Raw genomic sequence first — 21,538 nt, 5'->3', positions numbered from 1 at the left:
GAGCGAAGGACACTGTGCCCCGTGTTGTTGTGTTGCCAGCTTGCAGCTCAAACTCTCCCCATTGAGCAGTAGACTGTATCACGGTGACATCCAGATGGTTTCAACCAATATTACAAGTTCTTTCTGTGGGATCAAGTGGGATTTAAACAAATTGGCCACGTAGCTACCACAAGCGACGTGATACTGCTGCCCTACCCCCCTACTAAAGTTAATGCTGGCTAGCTTGCAACAACAGTAGTTTACAACACTGTTGCACTGGTCATTCGCACAGCTTGTTGTTACGTCAGCTGATTGGCATGTGACAGTGACATGGTGGCCAATAGTAAAATTCGCCTATCGTATTAGACATCACTTACTAAATGTTAACTAGCGCCAAGCTACTGTTGTTGCAAGCTAGCCAGCATTAACTTTAGCAGGGGGGTAGCCTAGTTATTATGCCCAGTCTGTTGCAAAATGTTTCATAAATGGAAGCAAACGAAACCGGAATGGACCTACCTAAATTTGTCCAATGGAAACTCTCCTTTTAGTTGGACTAATGTTTACACCCCTGGGAAGGGCTCATCAGGAAGACTAACTGAACCGAATTCAATCGTTTCCACTCGACTCTCAGCTGCGTGACATATGTCATCAATTTGGGCACCAGGTGTGTCCGTTTCACCTCTCCCGGTCTGGACCAACCAAATTCGGTCTTGTTTGGGGCCGGAGCACATTTGAATAATAGCCAGTGGGCAGAATAATACCAAAACATGCAAAGAAGGATATTACATTTTTCTACCTTTGTGTACCTATTCAGGATACATCACCATGAAGAGAATGACATTTATAATTATGCATTTCTGTATAGTACAGATCAAGGATTCATGGTGTCATTCTGTTACTGTCATTCTGTTACAGGTGTTGATCCACTTCACTTACAGTAGTTCAATAACCAAAATAAATGTTTTCAAACCCAAGGTGTTATATCATAACAGACACCTCATTCTTTCTGCAGACATTTTTTAAGCTGAGTTCTGAGTAGATATTCAAGTGTGGTCACAAAAAACAGGGACATTTTATTTATTCTGTTACCAAACTTGCACTGCTCCTCAAGTAAGTGGTTCAAAAATACCCACGCTATAGGCGCGCAACGCACAGAGACGACAAACGTGTTTAAACTAACCAAGCTTCTCACCACATAGAACCCCCCCATAATTCTCTGCAGCACAACCCCAATACAACACACTAGGTTAATTCTCTGATCCTAATCATATGATTGGATGGACAACATGTCAGTTCACACTGCAAAAGCTTTGATTGGTTGGAGGTCGTCCTCCGGAAGTGGTCATAATTACCATGTAGGTCTATGGAAGGGGGTGAGGCCTACAAGCCTCCTAGGTTTTGTATTGAAGTCAATGTAGCCAGAGGAAAACGGAAGCTAGCTGTCCTCCGGCTGCACCATGGTGCTACCCAGAAAGTGTTGTTGAAGGTACTATAGACCTTCATTGCAGACAGTGTGTTTTAATCAATTATTTCGTGACTTATGAATATATTTAGTATAGTTTTTAATGAAATTTCACTGAGGAGTATAATCCTCCCCTTCCTCCTCCTAGTATTATTTTTTATTTATAATGCCATGCTCATGAGGCCCTTCGATGTGAGGCCTGATGGTAAGTGCACGCTTTCTTAACATGACAATGGTTGAAGAGGATCAAGGCATGTTTGATCCATCTATATGGTTTTTTCCCGGCACATTATTGTAGGGAAAACTTCAATTTTTATGACTCTTGCCATAAATGATTCTCTTTTCTGGCCATGAACAGCTACACACTCATTGGATTGGTGAGCTTTAGAGAACAGCCATCCTGCGCCTTGTTAAATAATGTATTGATCTGCAATCTTTTGCATAACTTTTTCATAGCGTTAACTCTGTCATACTATTTTCTGCTCTGCCGCACAGTGGTTTTCGGCTGATGGTGCACATCTGAGTGGTATGACAGCTGTCCTACTGAGCTCTACCTCACGGCGATAGAAAGATACGTTTCCATCCACTAACTAAGAATAATGACTTCCAGGTGTGTGCAGCTTGCCTTGGTGCTAAGCTGGTGTTGAGTGGCAGTGTTGGTCGTGATTGCTATGTCCTGCTCAACCTGGGACAAAGTGCAGTTAACCAAGCCACTGCAGGACTGTTCTGTGACCCTACAATTGTTGAAGGATCTAATGCGTTTTATGCCGAAGGAAAAGGTACTGTTCTCCCGCCCTCGCATCTGCTCCAGTTATGGATGCATGTGCAAAGTGGCTCGCAGAGCCGCTGTGGTAAGCCAAGTAAACAACCACCATGCCTGTAGCACTGTAGCCTTCTACCTCTGCAAGTTTGTAATGCAGCTGCTGCCATTCATCTATAGTCTAACCTCTATACTACTACAAGAGCAAACTATGTCCTTTCACTTGTCTCAGCAATGGAGTATCCAGCATGTCACATTGCTGGTGTTGCTCATGTTGCCTCAATGCATCAACCCTGTGTCTGTATACTCCGCAACGACGTGGTGAAGAATGCACTGTTCCGTCTCAACAGGTGCAGACGGCATTTAGGAGGAGAAAGATTGGGAAGAGGAGACCGCTTGGGAGGAGGGGAGAATTCGGGAGGAAAGTAGCCTCTGGGAGAGAGAGGAGAACCACAGAGGGATGGCGTGGGGTTGGATGAGAGCAGGAAAGTGTAACCGGACCCCTCTGTCCCTCCATTTTTCCCTGCCTCAAATTGAGGTGTGATTTAGTAATCTTGCGGATTCAGAGGAAAGTGTCTCATAGTATATTGCATAGATGCCGTATCTGTCACGTCTCTCGTCAGAATGAGGATCGGACCAAAGCCCAGCGTGGTAGGTGTTCATGATTCTTTATTACTCAAAACACTCGAACAAAATAACAAAGAGAAAAACGAACTGTTCTGTAAGGTAAATCAACTGTACAGAAAACTACCCACTAAAAAACAGGTTAGAAAAAGGCTGCCTAAGTATGATTCCCAATCAGAGACAACGATAGACAGTTGCCTCTGATTGGGAAACACACTCGGCCAAAAACAAAAAATAGAAAACATAGAAATAAAGAAACTAGAATGCCCACCCTAGTCACACCCTGGCCTAACCAAAATAGAGAATAAAAGCCTCTCTATGGCCAGAGCGTGACAGTATCTGACAGATCTGGCATGAGAGATTAGTTAAACTCTTAAATTGGTTAGGGTGAAAATTTGTTTCTGGAATCATTTAAATAATACATTTTTGTAAGATATTTTCGACATTTAGAAAACATTGTATTTTTTTTACTTGATTACCTCTGCCTTTCTTAAGTGTTTGTGATTGAACAATTTCACGTAACCTATTGATTGGTGCCATTCCACAAATAGAGTGCCTTTTGGGTTGTTTTGTAAAGAAATTATATTTATTTAATCTAAATTTAACCTTCTGTCATGAAGTGCACATTTAACTTCATAACAAACATGTTTTCCCATCTCAAGAAGAGGTTAAATGAAGACAAATGACTATAAAAGTTGAGTGTTGATGGTAATAGGTTTGACGATTGGAAGCTTGTTGTATGCAACAGTAGTAGTGCTAATCACATTAAATAAGTCATTTAAAATAATTTATACAAAATAAATAAATAATTTCTTCAGAGAACTTCATCAAAGCAAAAAAATAATTAGGGCTTTGCAATGGGGGAAACTTGGCAAAATCATGTAATGAGACAAACATGACGAGGTACATGCCAAAATGTGGATTTTCGGGGGGATCATTTATTTTAATGAAAACATTTTTAACATGGTTTAGTTAGAGCAGATTTATTTGATCCAAATGTCAACTTGAGTGTTTGATCAAAATGTAAACGCATAATGTCTGAGGGACATAAAAGGAACTCAATTTGTGAAACAACCCATTGAGTGAAATGTTTCATTAGTAACATGTTTGAAATGTGCTTCTCTGCTGTTATAATACTTTACCACTTGCCATTACTTTTATACTTTACCACTTGCCATTACTTTTATTTTATTAAATCCAGAAGCTCTAGCTCTTAAACTGCTTGTAGAAAATTCCCTTCACATACTGACTTCCACCAATCACCCCTTCCAGTTTCCTGCAGGGGCAGGACTTCCTTCTCCAACACACCTTAAGTAGCCTCACCTGCTTCTAATCAAGGCAGCTGGGAGATGTACGGATGATGGTGGAAACGGATGTCATGTTTGAAACCGACGATGCTTTGTGTGAAGATGAGAGTGAGAATGAGTGGGGTTACAGTGGTGAAAAGGAAAGAAAGTGAGAAGAAAAGGTGTAGTGAAATCCAAGCCTAGTCTTTTTTTTAGTTAGTGAGGGTTTTGGCCCAATGCTACCAGGGAGATCTGTTGGACATCTCAAGGAAAATCTGGGATGCGTCGGAGGATAATGTGGCGTCGGGGAGAGTAACAAGAAGTGGTCTTATTTAAAAAAAAAATGTTGTGTCTGCGGAGCAGAGGAAGCTCGCTTTGCGCCTGAAAAAGAAATTGGAGTGTAATATTTTGTGTATGGATTTTTGAAGCAGGGCACCTATCAAGGGGTGACAGATAGCCTAGTGGTTAGAGCGTCGGGCCAGTAAACGAAAGGTTGCTAGATCGTAATCCCCGAGCTGGCAAGGTAAAAATCTGTCATTCTGCCCCTGAACAAGGCACTGTTCCTGGGCTGTCATTGTAAATAAGAAACTGATCTTAACTGACTTACCTAGTTAAATAAAGATTAAATAAATAAAATAATTCAAGGGGGTTATCTCTGGGGTAGCTCATGGAGTACAGTGTATTCAGACTCCTTAACTTTTTCCAAATTTTGTTATGTTACAGCCCTCTAAAATGTATTTAAAATATATATATATATTCTCAACAATGTTCTTAAATGGAAGAAGTTTGGAACCAACAAGACTCTTCCTAGAGCTGGCCGCCCGGCCAAACTGATCAATCGGGAGAGAAGGGCCTTGGTCAGGGAGGTGACCAAGAACCTGATGGCCACTCTGACAGAGCTCCAGAGTTCCTCTGTGGAGATGGGAGAATCTTCCAGAAGGACAGCCATCTATGCAGCACTACCAATCAGACCTTTATGGTAGAGTGGCCAGACAGAAGCCACTCCTCAGTAAAAGGCACATGACAGCCCACTTGGAGATTGCCAAAAGGCACCAAGCGTGACGTCTGACCATGAGAAACAAGCTTCTCTGGTCTGATGAAACCAAGATTGAACTCTTTGGCCTGAATGCCAAGCGTCACGTCTGGAGGAAACCTGGCACAATCCCTACAGTGAATTATGGTGGTGGTGGCAACAGCATCATGCTGTGGGGATGTTTTTCAGCAGCAGGGACTGGGAGACTAGTCAGGATCGAGGCAAAGATTAACGGAGCAAAGTACAGAGAGATCCTTGATGAAAACCTGCTCCAGAGCGCTCAGGACCTCAGACTGGGGTGAAAGTTTACCTTCCAACAGGGCAATGACCCTAAGCACACAGCCAAGACAACACAGGAGTGGCTTCGGGACAAGTCTCAGAATGTCCTTGAATGGCCCAGCCTGAGCCCGGACTTGAACCCGATCAAACATTTCTGGAGAGACCTGAAAATAGCTGTGCAGCAACGCACCCCATCCAACCTGACAGAGCTTGAGAGGATATGCAGAGAAGAATGGGAGAAACTCCCCAAACACAGGTGTACCCAAGAAGACCCGAGGCTGTAATTGCTTCCAAAGATGTTTCAACAAAGTACTGAGTAAAGGGTCTGAATATATATGTAAATGTGATATTTCCGTTTTTTGATTTTTTAAATAAATTTACTAAAAATCTAAACTTGTTTTTGCTTTGTCATTATGGGGTATTGTGTGTAGTTTGGGGGGGGGACTATTGAATCAATTTAAAATAACCTAACAAAATGTGGAAAAAGTAAAGGGGTCTGAATACCGTGTAACAGTCAGATGTTAGCATGTCTTGGGGCTATGATATTTGTGCGTCTGTAACTTTTTCACTCATCATTATTCACAATTCATTCAGGAATATCTGTAATCATGGTAGCATCCACATTAATGTAGAATTGTTTGAAACATATGCTATGCTTATTTACAATAAAAGTGACTTCAAAATTACACAACACATTATTGACCCTTCATTTCTATTGGGCACAAAATAATCTCAAACACATCCAAAACTAAATCACAAATGAATCCAACTCATTTGTAGTCACAAGCTTGATGTATTCATTCTGTGCTATGAATATGGGACGAAATTCTTAACATTGTACTACTTTAATACACATAAAGAATGACAATGAAGAAAAAATACTACTTGAACTTGACACATGTGTGAATTTGTCCCAATACTTTTGGTCTCCTTAAATGGGGGGACTATGTACAAAAAATGCTAGAATCTCTACATGGTTCACCCGATATGGATGAAAATACCCTCAATTTAAAGCAGACAGTCGGGGCTTTAACCTCATAGTCATATCATTTCAAATCCAAAGTGTGGAGTACAAAGCCAAAACCACAAAACGTGTCACTGACCCAATACTTTGAGCTCACTGTATATTTGGTCATGGTTATTTTCAAGCCTGTCACGCCTAATCCCGCTCCCTCTCCAGCGCTCGATTTCGCAGGACCACCGCTGCGGAGCCAGGCACCGCCAATCAGAATGAATTTTTCTCCAAAAAAGAGCTTCATTACAAACAGAAATACTCCTTAGTTTCATCAGCTGTCCGGGTGGCTGGTCTCAGACAAGGATATGGGTTAAGGTTAGGCTTTAGGGTACGGGGCGTCCCAAGGATTCCAGATTGCATTGACCGTTTTGATACATCACCCAAAAGTGTGCGTTACTGGCAGTCAGTGATCGTAGACAGTCTGGTGAGTTTGAGCTGAGCTGTCTACGTTTACCACAGGGTGGCGTAAGAGGAACTGCATTTTTGTCTGCAATTTTGCCAGGCATATCTTTAAAGGGCACTCATATTTAAAGTTTCAACTCCAAAATGTCCCTATCAATAGTCTAGTCAGTCCATCATCTTTGAAGGAAATAAATAACCCGTGTCACGTATTTTAAGATGGGATTGAATAGGTTGACAACCAAAAAGCCGTTTTTGAATTAATAGGCTACAATTCATTTTCCAATTTATACGAATATCAAATTCATATAAATTCGATAATTGCTCATAGGCTATAGGCTGATTTACAAAAGCTTTGATCGTGAACATGCATGCATTTTGGCATATTTATCTTATTTGTTAAGATACATTGTTCTGAAATGTTACTAATTTAGAATATAGTCAAACATTTAATCATGCAATAGCCCTTTCATTCTATTAAAATAGGGATATAATTATTCAACAGACATTTAAGCAAAAATGTCGTCGACATGTCATGATATTCTTAATGCTTGATAGAATGACATTTTGATCCAAAAGTGAAACGCCTTAATTTGTTTATCTTTTATAAACAGCGTCATACAAACTAATTAATTAAACAAGTCACCCGGGAACCAATATTTGTTTTAGATAGCCACTCAACGAATGTGTGCCATGAAAGGCATTGACATTAGACAACGCACGGTTGGTTGCATTGACGTTGCTAGTGGTGGTAGTCTGATTTCCTTGCCAAATCGTTTCGTTTTTATAAGAAGCAGATTATACACTTCGCATATTAAAAATACCCAAAATGAAAACTTGTTTTACTGGAAGCAAACGAGTTATGCACTGTGGTCGTTGTATTTTGAAGCAAACAAGTGATCATTATCATTATAGAAATACCAATAGACCAATTTATTAAACGTGACACACTCTCTCTCTCTCTCGCTCTCTCTCGATCCTTCTCAATGCTTTCATTCTCAGTTTCTCTCGTTGCATCCATTAGGGAGAATGAGTACTCTCCGTGCACGACAACAGTGAACACTCACTCACTTCGCCTCACTTTCAAATTGTTGCACGATGGGAAATGCTTAAAATAGTTATGGGTAGCCAAGATTGACTAGTTTAACAAAGTTACCAAAGAGCCTCTCAAGCGAACCTCACTTCGCGCACCAGAGTGTTAAGTGGCCCATGGCCACACAAGTTGCCTGTATTGCTTTCTCCACTGATACAGACAACATTGTCCTTTGATAATACAACGTGATGCCCACAGACTGGATACACCAAGCCAAGGTAAGAATAGCCCTATTGCTATATCCCAACATTTATATTAATGTGGTGCTTTGTCTGGCCGTGGCTGTGTGTTGATTCCCAGTCGAAAGCCAATGTGTAGCTTAAGTCCCTGCATCATAGGTTATTAAGAGGTTATTAATGTTTTGTCATTGAGATTTATAGGCTACTATGCCTACACTTACATGTCATTATGAAAGGGAAAATGTCAAATGAGGCGAGTTTGGTCAGTGAACAAATTACACGTAGCCTAATGATTTGCAACATACGCCTATTGTATTTGTCATTTGCATATAACATTTACAAAATATTGTGCCTACATTGTGTTTCAGACTGAACTACTTTGCTAAACTAAGTGTTGTCAAATGCTTATTGTAAAACGATGTCTGTAGCTTAAAGTGATATAATTCCGTGCAAACTGGTTTATGTCAGCACGTTTCACTGTAATAGGACCACAATCCGTTTGATACAAGTCGTTTTTTCGGCATTCCCCGTTAACTTTGTGAGCGAGCCCCGCAGCTTGAAAATAGCTGGCCGGTGGTATTGCAAGCTATTGTAATAGGACGCAGTTTCATGTTCGTCCACATAGTGGTAGCCGGCTACTATTCATCGAAACGACGTGCGCTTTTCTGGCCACAGGGCCACCACCTCAACTGTAAATGCCGAGCCTTTCGGAGTTTGTTCACTGTGCGCTCGGTTGACTTCGGCGCCATGTCCAAATCAGATTGAATTTGATTCAGTTGTAATCAACTGGAAAATGGGAATATTGTCGACGCTGCCGAGTAGGGGATGTCTCTCTCACAAGTTTACTCTCTCTCGGGTCATGGAAACTGACCTTAAAAGAATGCGTGGTGAGTCATAAATGAAAATATACGTCACCCTTCGTTCTAAAACGGTTCCATTGGGAGACAATACAGAAGAAACAAGACGTTGGTCCCAGCGAGAACACGGTGCGAAGCAAGCGGAACTTCTTGAAGTAAGTTGTTCTCAATTGGAATTCTGATTGCCTAGGCTATAGCCGACATTGAACATTTGATTTTTTTTCGTGAACGTTTTCAAGTTGAAAACAGCATGTAGCGTAGCCTATAGACTAGACTACTTGTCTCTATATCTTTTCTTTTGACTTAGGCTGTTGTTATAGATGATTGCCAAGGCAATACCTATTATGGTGGACAATTACGAAATGTCATTTAATTAATTGTCATATGAGCGTAGCGATTTAGGAGGAGCGTTTATTTAGCCATGCTTCACACACTTCGACTGACATATAGAACTGTACGTTCTGCCTTGCACTTAACAGTATGGACTGTATTGTAGGCTATCTTGTGAAAGAGTGAACGTTTCTTTGAGGTTTCGTGCGGTGAACTTAATGATACGTTTACTTGTCAGTGTATAGGAGGACAAGGCGCACTGAAGCATCATAGCCTTTCTGGAAAAGCGAGATAGGTCATCACTTTAGGGAGTTTCCCACATTTACACGCACACACGTTCTCAGATAATGCGTCTCGGAGTGCTGCACGCCCGGTGATAACGTTTTGAAAGAGAGCCCTCGCACGCACTGGCGATCGAAATGAATTCACGTGCCAGTGATGCGGTCTTAAAACAACTACACATTTAATTAACTGGATTGTGGTAATATCCGCATCAATGCCACACAGATTTATTTATTTTTGATCCCTCTAACTTGTTGACACTGAGAGTGACATCCAGGTAAGAAAGACACGCAACGTTCCACCCCATTTTTCTTCCAATTAACCTAGCATATAATTGAAATGCAGCAGCCTCATTGCTATTTGGACACATTTCAAATCTAGAATTTAGAAAAATCTAATCTAGAAGATCTAGAATTTAAATAGTGCCTATATTCTTCAGCTTAAGTTTAATTGTCTGTGCTCTCTAGCTAGCCAATAGAGAAGCACATTCCCGTTGTAAGCGAGAGTGTCTGTTTGAAAAACAATCCGACGACGGGACCCTTCGCTGGGGTGAAGTTGATCTCGTATGCCAATTTGTTTTGAGCAGGTGCTGTGGGTTAAAGTTCCCTCATAAGGTAAAGGGGCATTAGAGTGCAGTCCACGTTCAAATGGCAGACTTATAAATAGGCTGCCAATTCAGCACATTGTCCCGGGACGTGCTACCCACTGTCTGAGCAACCATTCAGTCGCGGCGCACCTGTAGCTCGCCTGGATTTAGTTATGGACCGTTCATTTGTCGTTTCAGCGCACAAATACCGCCTCCCGCATCGTTCACACTAAACCTTTACAGTATATAACCTATTCATTATGTCAGTCCCATCAAACACGTTCATATAGGTTAGCCTTCTAAGTGCCCCCAAGTGTAGGCTAACATGTCCAACTATTTAGGCCTATTAAAACACAGAGCTAATATGATAAATACCTTCAAGAAGTAATACAAAAAAACACAATAAACCTTGCATTGAGAAAACTGTGACTCATTGTCATTTGATAATTAGGCTATGATTAGCACCAGGCCTGGAATTTCTTGATTTTAGGGGCAAGGCCATTTTCCGTCAAGAGGTTCCCAATCTGCCAGGTCACCAAGGTCATCTGCTGGGGTACCAAGGCCATTAACAAACATAGGCAATTGATTTGATTTGATTGATTTGAAAACCGAAAAACGTACATAAATAGTTAGCCTACATGTCAAAGTGTAGGTGATAGACATTGGCTACAACCTGTCATGTCCAGACTTATGCTGACATGAGGGAGGTGCTTGAAAATAAATGTTATAATAACCCATTCTTGAAAATATTGCATGTGCAGGAGCTAAACCTTACCTCATGGTATATTTAAGCAATAATGAGACTTTTAATTGTATATACAGTACCAGTCAAAAGTTTGGACATACCTACTTATTCAAGGGTATTTTCTTTATTTTGTACTATTTTCTACGTTGTAGAATAATAGTGAATATATCACAACTATGAAATAACACATATGGAATCATGTAGTAACCCCCCCAAAAGTGTTTAACAAATCAAAATCTATTTTATATTTGAGATTCTTCAAAGTCGCCACCCTTTGCCTTGATGACAGCTTTGCACATTCTTGGCTTTCTCTCAACCATGCTTTTCCAACAGTCTTGAAGGAGTTCCCACATATGCTGAGCACTTGTTGATGTCTTTTCCTTCACTCTGCAGTCCAACTCATCCCAAACCATCTCAATTGGGTAGAGGTTTGGTGATTGTGGAGGTCAGGTCATCTGATGCAGCACTCCGTCACTCTCCTTCTTGGTATAATAGCTCTTACACAGCCTGGAGGTGTGATTTGGGTCATTGTCCTGTTGAAGAACAAATGATAGTCCCACTAAACGCAATCCATATGGGATGGTGTATCGCTGCAGAATGCTGTCACAACAGTGTCACCAGCAAAGCACCCCCAAACCATCACCCCTCCTCCTCCATGCTTCATGGTGAGAACCACACATTCAGATATCATCCGTTCACCTACTCTGCGTCTCACAAAGACACGGCAGTTGGAACCAAAAATCTAAAATCTGGACTCATCAGACCAAAGGATAGATTTCCACCGGTCTGATGTCCATTGCTCGTGTTTCTTTGCCCAAGCAAGTCATTTCTTCTTATTGGTGTCCTTTAGTAGTAGTTATTATGCAGCAGTTCGACCATGAAGGCCTGATTCATGTAGTCTCCTCTGAACAGTTGATGTTGAGATGTGTCTGTTACTTGAACTCTGTGAAGCATTTATTTGGGCGGCAATTTCTGAGGCTGGTAACTCTAATAAACTTATCCTCTGCAGCAGAGGTAACTCTGCGTCTTCATTTCCTGTGGCGGTCCTCATGTGAGCCAGTTTCATCATAGCACTTGATCGTTTTTTCGACTGCACTTGAAGAAAGTTCTTGAAATTTTCCAGATTGACTGACCTCCGTGTCTGAAAGTAATGATTGACTGTCGTTTCTCTTTGCTTATTTGAGCGGTTCTTGCCGTAATATGGACGGGGTCTTTTACCAAATAGGGCTATATTCTGTATACCACCCCTACCTTGTCACAACACAACTGATTGGCTCAAACGCATTAAGAAGGAAAGAAATCCCACAAATTAACTTTAAACAAGGCACACCTATTAATTGAAATGCATTCCAGGTGACTACCTCATGAAGCTGGTTGAGCGAATGCCAAGAGTCTGCAAAGCTGTCATCAAGGCAACGGGTTGCTACTTTGAAGAATCTCAAATATAGTTTGATTTGTTAACATCTTATGGGCAGGTGGGACGGTAGCGTCCCACCTGGCCAACATCCGGTGAAATTGCAGAGCGCAAATTTCAAATTACAGAAATATAAATATTTAACATTCATGAAAATACAAGTATTATACATCAAAATAAGCTTAACTTCTTCTTAATTCTGCCGCTGTGTCAGACTGTAAAAAGGCTTTACGGCGAAAGCACACCATGCGATTATCTGAGGACAGCGCCCCGCATACAAAAACATGAAAAACATTTTTCAACCAGGCAGGTGCGACACGGAAGTCAGAAATAGCGATATAATAAATGCCTTACCTTTGAAAATCTTCTGCTGTTGGCACTCCGAAAGGTCCCAGTTACATCACAAATGGTCCTTTTGTTTTATAAAGTCCTTCTTTATATCTATAAAAACTCAGTTTAGCTGGCGCGCTTCATTCAATAATCCACCGATTTCCCTCCATCAAAATGCATACAAAATGAATCCCAAACGTTACCAATAAACTTATCCAAACAAGTCAAACAACGTTTATAATCAAACCTCAGGTACTCTAATATGTAAATAAACGATACAATTTAAGACGGAGAATAGTATGTTTATAACCGGAGATAAATAACAAAGAACCTGCTTTCACCCACGCGCATGGAAACACTACAGCCAAAATGGGAGCCACTTTGAAAAACTACAACTTCTAGCTAAGCCCTAGGAACTGCAATCTGGGAGGACTTTGCCTCATAATAAACATGAAAGCCATTGGAAACAATGGAAGGCCAATTTAAAAAAAAAAATGTTTTAATGGTTTGTCCTCGGATTTTCGCCTGCCATATCAGTTCTGTTATACTCACAGACATCATTTTAGAAACTTTAGAGTGTTTTCTATCCAAATCTAGCAATTATATGCATATCCTAGCTTCTGGGCCTGAGTAACAGGCAGTTTACTTTAGGCACGCTTTTCATCCAGACGTGAAAATACTGCCCCCTACCCAAGATACATTTTTTTGGTTACTACATGATTCCATATGTGTTATTTCATAGTTTTGATGACTTCCCTATTATGTAGAAAATAGTAAAAATAAAGAAAATCCCTTGAATGAGTAGGTGTGTCCAAACTTTTGACTGGTACTGCATATATATATATATAGGTGCGTGGCGTGGTTACACCTAGTCTGCGGTTGTGAGGCTGGTTGGACGTACTGCCAAATTCTCTAAAACGTGGTGGCTTATGGTAGAGAATGATCATTCAATTCTCTGGAACCAGCTCTGGTGGACATTCCTGCAGTCAGCATGCCAATTGCATGCTCCCTCAAAACTTGAGACATCTGTGGCATTGTGTTGTGTAACAAAACTGCACATTTTAGAGTGGCCTTTTATTGTCCCCAGCGCAAATTGCATCTGTATAATAATCAGCTTCTTGATATGCCACGCCTGTCAGGTGGATGGATTATCTTGACAAATAATAAAATGCTCACCAACAGGTATGTTAACAATTTTGTGCACAAAATTTGAGAGAAATAAGCTTTTTGTGCTTATGGAAAATGTGTGTGTGTACAGGTCATGTGTGTGTATGTAAATATATATAGATAACTTAAGATGCAATTTGGTTTGTGATTGTGTAGATAATATCATATAAAACAACACTTGGCCTTCAATACACTTTGCTTTTCAGCATTTTTTCACCAGAATATATCAGAACTTCAAAATAATTGAAAACAGTTTTTGAAGTTCAATCTATAGTGCTAAGTGACTTGTACATTTTTAAGGCTCAAGTTGTCTTTTAAGAAAATATATGATAAATGCTGATGTCAAATGAGTTGCTATTGGCAGCAGAGTGAAAGAGTAGATCCTGTTAGCTTTCTCTTTCATCTAGGGTGACATTCTCTTGGCAATAGGAAAAGGGGCAAACGGTTGCAGGCGACTTACAGGTGAGGGTGTTTGACAGCTGAGAGAGAGGGGGAGAGAGTGAGAATGTGAGTTATGGACTACTTAGAGATTGGTACAATTGGCTGCACTCATTAGCAGCTTGCCTGCAGCCTTGCTGATGGTTATAACCATGGTAATAACATAGAAATGGCCACAGGTGTATTTCATTAAGACACAATAGTTTTCATAGTGCCTAAAACACATGTGTTAATGAATACATATTTATTAATGTTGCTAGTTTTTTCATCCTTATTCTGACCCTGTTCTTTTGTTGTCATTTTGTTTGGCTTATCCTTATTTGATTAAGCGCATGCTGCTTCTAAACACTATACATTTATTATATTTGTATTACTTAAATTACGTCCACATTTGCACTTTTTCCCCTCTGCGTGTTGTTTTGAGATTAAAGGTGTCATTCAGAAAGCTTTATTCTTGTTAGTGACAGAGCCAGAAAGTCATAATTATTGGTTGTTGATCTCTTTCAAAGGACACCAGCACCCAAATTGGACATGTGTTGTACAAACAGACATTAAACATTTAGCCGTAAGTATTTCTCTCCATCTCGTAAGTACATATTAGCCAGCCTATACTTATCTGCGGCTGTACGACACACCCAAATTGCAGTCTTGCTGCTGAAAAAGAAAGGATGAAGCTCTAGTGAATGAGCACTTGAAGTACAGTGGCACATGCCTGTACCTTCTTTACCCACAATGCCAGTTGAGGGTGGATTGAATTGCTTTCTATTTTCCCTCCACCATATAACCTTGGAACCCGATTTCCCATTTTGCCAGTTTTATTTTTCCTGCTCACTTTCAATGGCTGTAATGACCTATACTTTTTGTGGGTGCTGCTCTTCAAAAGTAGGATCTTAATTTGATCATTCTGTTGTAGGAGAACTTTCTGCAATGGAGGAAATGTAAAAATTGTAGTGTATTTGAGGTTTCTTAAAAGAGAGAGCTTTAGAGGTTGACCGATTATGATATTTCAACGCCGATACGATACCAATTATTGGAGGACCAAAATAAGCCCATACCGATTAATCGGCCGATTTTTATACATATTTTTAACTATGACTAATTACAGCAATACTGAATGAACAATGAACCCTTTAATTTTAACTTAATATATTACATCAATAAAATCTATTTAGTCTCAAATGAATAATGAAACATGTTCAATTTGGTTTAAATAATGCAAAAACACATTGTTGGAGAAGAAAGTAAAAGTGCAATATGTGCCATGTAAAAAAACTAACGTTTAAGTTCCTTGCTCAGAACATGAGAACATATGAAAGCTGGTGGTTCCTTTTAACAGTCTTCAATATTCCCAGGTAAGAAGTTTTAGGTTGTAGTTATTATAGGAATTATGATGCCTCAACTATTTCTCTCTATACCATTTGCATTTCGTATACCTTTGACTATTGGATGTTCTTATTGGCACTTTAGTATTGCCAGCCTAATCTCGGGAGTTGATAGGCTTGAAGTCATAAACAGCGCTGTGCTTCAAGCATTGCTAAGAGCTGCTCGCAAATGCAGTAAAGTGCTGTTTGAATGAGTGCTTACAAGCCTGCTGCTGCCTACCACCCCTCAGTCAAACTGCTCTATCAAATATCAAATCATAGACTTAATTATAATAAGCACACAGAAATATGAGCCTTTGGTCATTAATATGGTCAAATTCGGGAACTATCATTTCGAAAACATAATGTTTATTCTTTCAGTGAAATACTGAACCATTAATCATAGCTAAAGGTGCGGCCGGCTGCAACAGAGCCTGGACTCTAACCAGGATCTCTAGTGGCACAGTGAGGCAGTGCCTTAGACCACTGCACCACTCGGGAAGATCCGATCCAACTATCAAAAAGCTTTGCCCTGCTTGAGAAGGACCTACCAGCCCCCAGGAGTCATCACGGATCCTGGGTGTACACCAACAGCCGGCTGCCGCCCAGTGGCCCCCTCCCCCACGAGCACAACAGTTCAGCAGGTTGGTGACTCAAAACAGAAGGGTCTCGGGCCATCCTCCACCTTCCTGGGGTTTCCGACGCCATCCTCTGTGGCTGGCGCGAAGAGTCAGGCTAGCCTGGCTTGAAGCCTCCATCCCCCCCTGCCCGAGGCAGTCCCAAACCGCTCCCCCTCTTTGTTCCCCATCGGATTCCATCATGACCACCATCATTGTGGGCAGATCAATGGTGAGAAATTTTAGCCTGCCTACGGTCTGTAGACCGACCAAGGTCCACTGTCACCCAGGAGCCGGTGTCCATGACAGGAACTCCCTCTTCTGGCCAACTACTCCAATATTAACACCATCGTCACTCACATAGGTTTTAACGACCTTCGTTTTAGGCAGTCTGAGGACTACAAAAAAAATGTCAATAACCTGCTAGCACAGGGAAGATAATTATCTCTGGCCCCCTCCCGTGCTACTGATAGGGTTTGGAACTTTTCAGCCGACCCGTTGCACTAAACGAGTACCTGAAGGAACTTTGCAACGACAGGAATGTCTCTTTTCGTGACAACTTTGATTTACTGGGAGCATCCAGCACTTTTTTAAAAAGAGATTGGATTCACCCTAACCACAGGGATTCCCAGATTATTTCCAGTAATATCACAAACTGTTTTTGAGATTGACATACAGGGTCTGGTAGTTCTCCAGTTCTCTCTGTCAGAATATGCAACAGAGGACTTGGAAAGCATTTTAACTCCTGTAGAAATGGCCCTATAGTTATTGTGAGTAACCTAATTTATGTTCCTTTAACTCCACCTTCTGGTGAGTTTATACAAACTGTCATCTCCTACTATTCTGATAGATTAGAGACTGTCAGAAAGCGTGGTAGTAACGTTAATAATTAGTTTGTTATTCCATTGGTTACCTCGAGGCAGATGCCTCAGGGGCAGAGTGGCCCACCCATGGTGCTTTTACAGGTTAGAGCAATCACTAGTAAAACCTTTCTCGTGAATGACCACATTACTGAGCGCAATGTTGATTGTATATTTCTCACTGAAACATGGCTGTCTTCAGGCTGTAGTGCCACTCTTATTAAAGCCTCCCCACCCCGGACTACAGCTTTTCATACTCTATCAGAAAAGGGAAAAGGGTGGGGTGACAGCCTTTACTAATGATCTCAGCTGTAAGGACATTTCGTTTGGCGATGTCACATCCTGACCTGATATCTCTGTATTCTTTAAATTTTGGTTAGGTCAGGGCGTGACTAGGGTGGGTACGCTAGTTTTTGTATTGTCTAGGGTTTTTTGTATGTCTAGGTTTTTTGTATGTCTAGGGTTTTTTTTATTTCTAGGTTTTTGTAGGTCTAGGGCATTTGTATGTCTATGGTGGCCTGATATGGTTCCCAATCAGAGGCAACTGTTTATCGTTGTCTCTGATTGGGGATCATATTTAGGTAGCCATTTCCCTTTTGGTATTTGTGGGATCTTGTTCTATGTTTAGTTGCCTGTCTGCACTACTCATATAGCTTCACGTTTCGTTTTGTTATTTTGTTAGTTTGTTCAGCGGTCCATTCTGTAAATAAATAAGAATGTACGCAGACCACGCTGCTCCTTGGTCCGATCCTTATAACGAACGTGACAGGCGACTGTTTAAATGTCATCCACCAGTGCCAGAACCCTGTATAGGCCATCAAAGCACTTCCCCACTTTCTTTACTGATTTCTCTGAACTATTGTCTATTGTCCTTGAGAACTATGATAAAATCATTCTATTGGGCGATTTTAATATTCATGTTGACAAAGAGACTGACTTCAAGGTTATTGAATTTCTTAATTTTTGAGCTCTATGGACTTTATCCAACATGTTACTGGGCCCATCCATAACCGCAGCCATACATTGGACCTGGTTATTACCAAGGGGATTTCTATTGACATACAGTGGGGCAAAAAAGTATTTAGTCAGCCACCAATTGTGCAAGTTCTCCCACGTAAAAAGATGAGAGAGGCCTGTAATTTCCATCATACGTACACTTCAACTATGACAGACGAAATGAGAAAAGACAATCCAGAAAATCACATTGTAGGATTTTTTATGAATTTATTTGCAAATTATGGTGGAAAATAAGTATTTGGTCACCTACAAACAAGCAAGATTTCTGGCTCTCACAGACCTGTAATTTCTTCTTTAAGAGGCTCCTCTGTCCTCCACTTGTTACCTGTATTAATGGCACCTGTTTTACCTTGTTACCAGTATAAAATACACCTGTCCACAACCTCAAACAGTCACACTCCAAACTCCACTATGGCCAAGACCAAAGAGCTGTCAAAGGACACCAGAAACAAAATTGTAGACCTGCACCAGGCTGGGAAGACTGAATCTGCAATAGGTAAGCAGCTTGGTTTGAAGAAATCAACTGTGGGAGCAATTATTAGGAAATGGAAGACATACAAGACCACTGATAATCTCCCTCGATCTGGGGCTCCACGCAAGATCTCACCCAGTGGGGTCAAAATGATCACAAAAATGGTGAGCAAAAATCCCAGAACCACACGGGGGGACCTAGTGAATGACCTGCAGAGAGCTGGGACCAAAGTAACAAAGCCTACCATCAGTAACACACTACGCCGCCAGGGACTCAAATCCTGCAGTGCCAGACGTGTCCCCCTGCTTAAGCTAGGACATGTCCAGACCCGTCTGAAGTTTGCTAGAGAGCATTTGGATGATCCAGAAGAAGATTGGGAGAATGTCATATGGTCAGATGAAACCAAAATATAACTTTTTGGTAAAAACTCAACTTGTCGTGTTTGGAGGACAAAGAATGCTGAGTTGCATCCAAAGAACACCATACCTACTGTGAAGCATGGGGGTGGAAACATCATGCTTTGGGGCTGTTTTTCTGTAAAGGGTATTATATGTATAGGTATTATATATTATATTATTATATGATATTCTGAGAGAGCAACTTGGCATATATAAAGTGCATTCGGAAAGTATTCAGACCCCTTCCCCTTTTCCATGTTTTGTTACATTACAGTTCCCAATTTTCTTTTAAACATCTCATCAATCTACAGACAATACTCGGTATTGTATTCAGACCCTTTACTCAGAACTTTGTTGTTTCCCCTTTTGACAGCGATTTCAGCCTCGAGTCTTCTTGGGTATGAAGCTACAGGCTTGGCACACCTGTATTTGGGGAGTTTCTCCCATTCTTCTCTGTAGATCCTCTCAAACTTAGGTTAGGTTGGATGGGGAGTGCTGCTGCACAGCTATTTTCAGGTCTCTTCGGAGAGGTTGGATCGGGTTCAAGTCCAGGCTCTGGCTGGGCCCCTCAAGGACATTCAGAGACTTGTCCCGAAACTACACCTGTGTTGTCTTGACTGTGTGCTTAGGGTCATTGTCTTGTTGGAAGGCGAACCTTCAACCCAGTCTGAGGTCCTGAGTCCTCTGGAGCAGGTTTTTATCAAGGATCTCTCTATACTTTGCTCCATTCATCTTTCCCTCGATCCTGACTACTCTCCCAGTCCCTGTCGCTGAAAAACATCCACACAGCATGATGCTGCCACCACCATGCTTCACCGTGGAGATGGTGCAGGTTTCCTGCAGACATGAGGCTTGGCATTCCGTCCAAAGAGTTCAATCTTGGTTTCATCAGACCAGAGAATCCAAGAGGGTTGTCATGTGCCTTTTACTGAGGAGTGGCTTCTGTTTGGCCACTCTACCATAAAGGCCTGATTGGTGGAGTGCTGCAGAGACGGTTGTCCTTCTGGAAGGTTCTCCTGTCTCTACAGAGGAAATCTGCAGCTCTGTCAGAGTGACCATCGGGTTCTTGGTCACCTCCCTGACCAAGGCCCTTCTCCCTCGATTGCTCAGTTTGGCCGGGCGGCCATTTCTAGGAAGAGGCTTGTTGGTTCCAAACTTCTTCCATTTAAGAATGATGGAGGCCACTGTTATTTGGGACCTTGAATATTGCAGAAATGTTTTGGTACTCTTCCCTAGATCTGTGCTCGACACAATCCTGTCTGGGAGCACTACGAAAATATCCTTTGACCTTATGGCTTGGTTTTTGCTCTGACATTCACTGTCAACTGTCTGTCCTTATATAGTCAGGTGTGTGCCTTTCAAAATGATGTCCAATCAATTGAATTGACCACTGGTGGACTCCAATCAAGTTGTAGAAACATCTCAAAGATGACCAATGGAAACAGGCTGCACCTGAGCTCAATGTCAAGGGTCTGAATGCTTGTGTAAATGAGATATTTTAGTTTTTTATGTTGAATTCATTTGCAAAAATGTATTAAAATGTATTTTCACTTCGAAATGATAGAGTATTGTGTGTAGATTGATGAGGAATGTTTTTAACATTTTATCCATTTTAGAAAAAGGCTGTAACATAACAAAATGTGGGAAAAGTCAAGGGGTCTGAATACTTTCCGAATGCACTGTATCAAGGCAATTAGAAATACCAGACCGGGCTAATTTTTCTAAGTTGATCACTAATAATCAGAATAGTATGAGTGTGCTCTTCTCGACCATTGATGGTCTACCCCCACAAACCTATGTGAACTTTCCTCAAAATCTAAATGTGATAAGTTTGCGGCATATTTCAGAGATTAGATAACAAACACTAAGCTAGGTATCAGTCAAGCAAGATGAGAAGTTTGATGATATGTGCCCTACCCTAACACGCAAAGGCACTATAGATTTATTTTCCCAGGCTGACGCAGACATGCTCAGGAAAGTGATCACAACTTAAGCCTTCTACCTGCCTTCTCGATCCTATCCCCACCACCTTCTTCAAAACGGTTTTAAATGCAAGCTATTGTTAATCACAGGCACTTCACTGCACTGCACTAAAAAATGCTATGGTGAAACCCCTCATGAAGAAAAGTCATCTAGATTTTTCAGCTGTTAGCACTTTTGGGCTAATCTCCAACCTTCCATTCTTAAGCAAAATTCTGGAGAAATTGGTTTTCGGACAGCGAAATTATTTTGTGCCAACTGTATTTAAAAAAACAAAAAATCCAATCTGGTTTTCGTGCCCACCACAACACAGACACAGACTTAGTTAAAGTGATACATTATCTTATAGCCGACATAGATGCCAAACAGCTCTCTGTAGTCTTGGATTTAAGAGTTGCATTCGATACTGTTGACCATGAATTCCTTCTGGACAGACTGGAGAGTTGGGTTGGCCTCCACAGATAAATTATTAGACTGTATTAGTGATTTAAATACTTGGATGGCTCACAACTTCCTCCAACTAAATCAAGACAAGACCGAGGTACTTATTGGTGGAGCCAAAGCACAGAGCGAGA

General features: G+C 41.1%; 1 protein-coding gene across 1 annotated transcript in view; it reads left to right on the top strand.

Moving 5' to 3' along the window:
• The first annotated feature begins 8,769 nt into the window (after nucleotides 1-8,769).
• LOC112219187 (transcription factor SOX-6) overlaps nucleotides 8,770-21,538 on the top strand; it is a 159,363-nt gene continuing 146,594 nt past the window's right edge. The window contains 1 exon segment of the mRNA XM_042301276.1: nucleotides 8,770-9,121. The gene's annotated coding sequence lies outside the window, so the exon portion shown is untranslated.

The sequence above is a fragment of the Oncorhynchus tshawytscha genome, linkage group LG19, assembly GCF_018296145.1.
Source record: "Oncorhynchus tshawytscha isolate Ot180627B linkage group LG19, Otsh_v2.0, whole genome shotgun sequence".
Classification (NCBI taxonomy): Eukaryota; Metazoa; Chordata; class Actinopteri; order Salmoniformes; family Salmonidae; genus Oncorhynchus; species Oncorhynchus tshawytscha.
The sequence above is the reverse complement of the archived record's forward strand: the minus strand, read 5'-3'. Positions and strand labels throughout refer to the sequence as shown.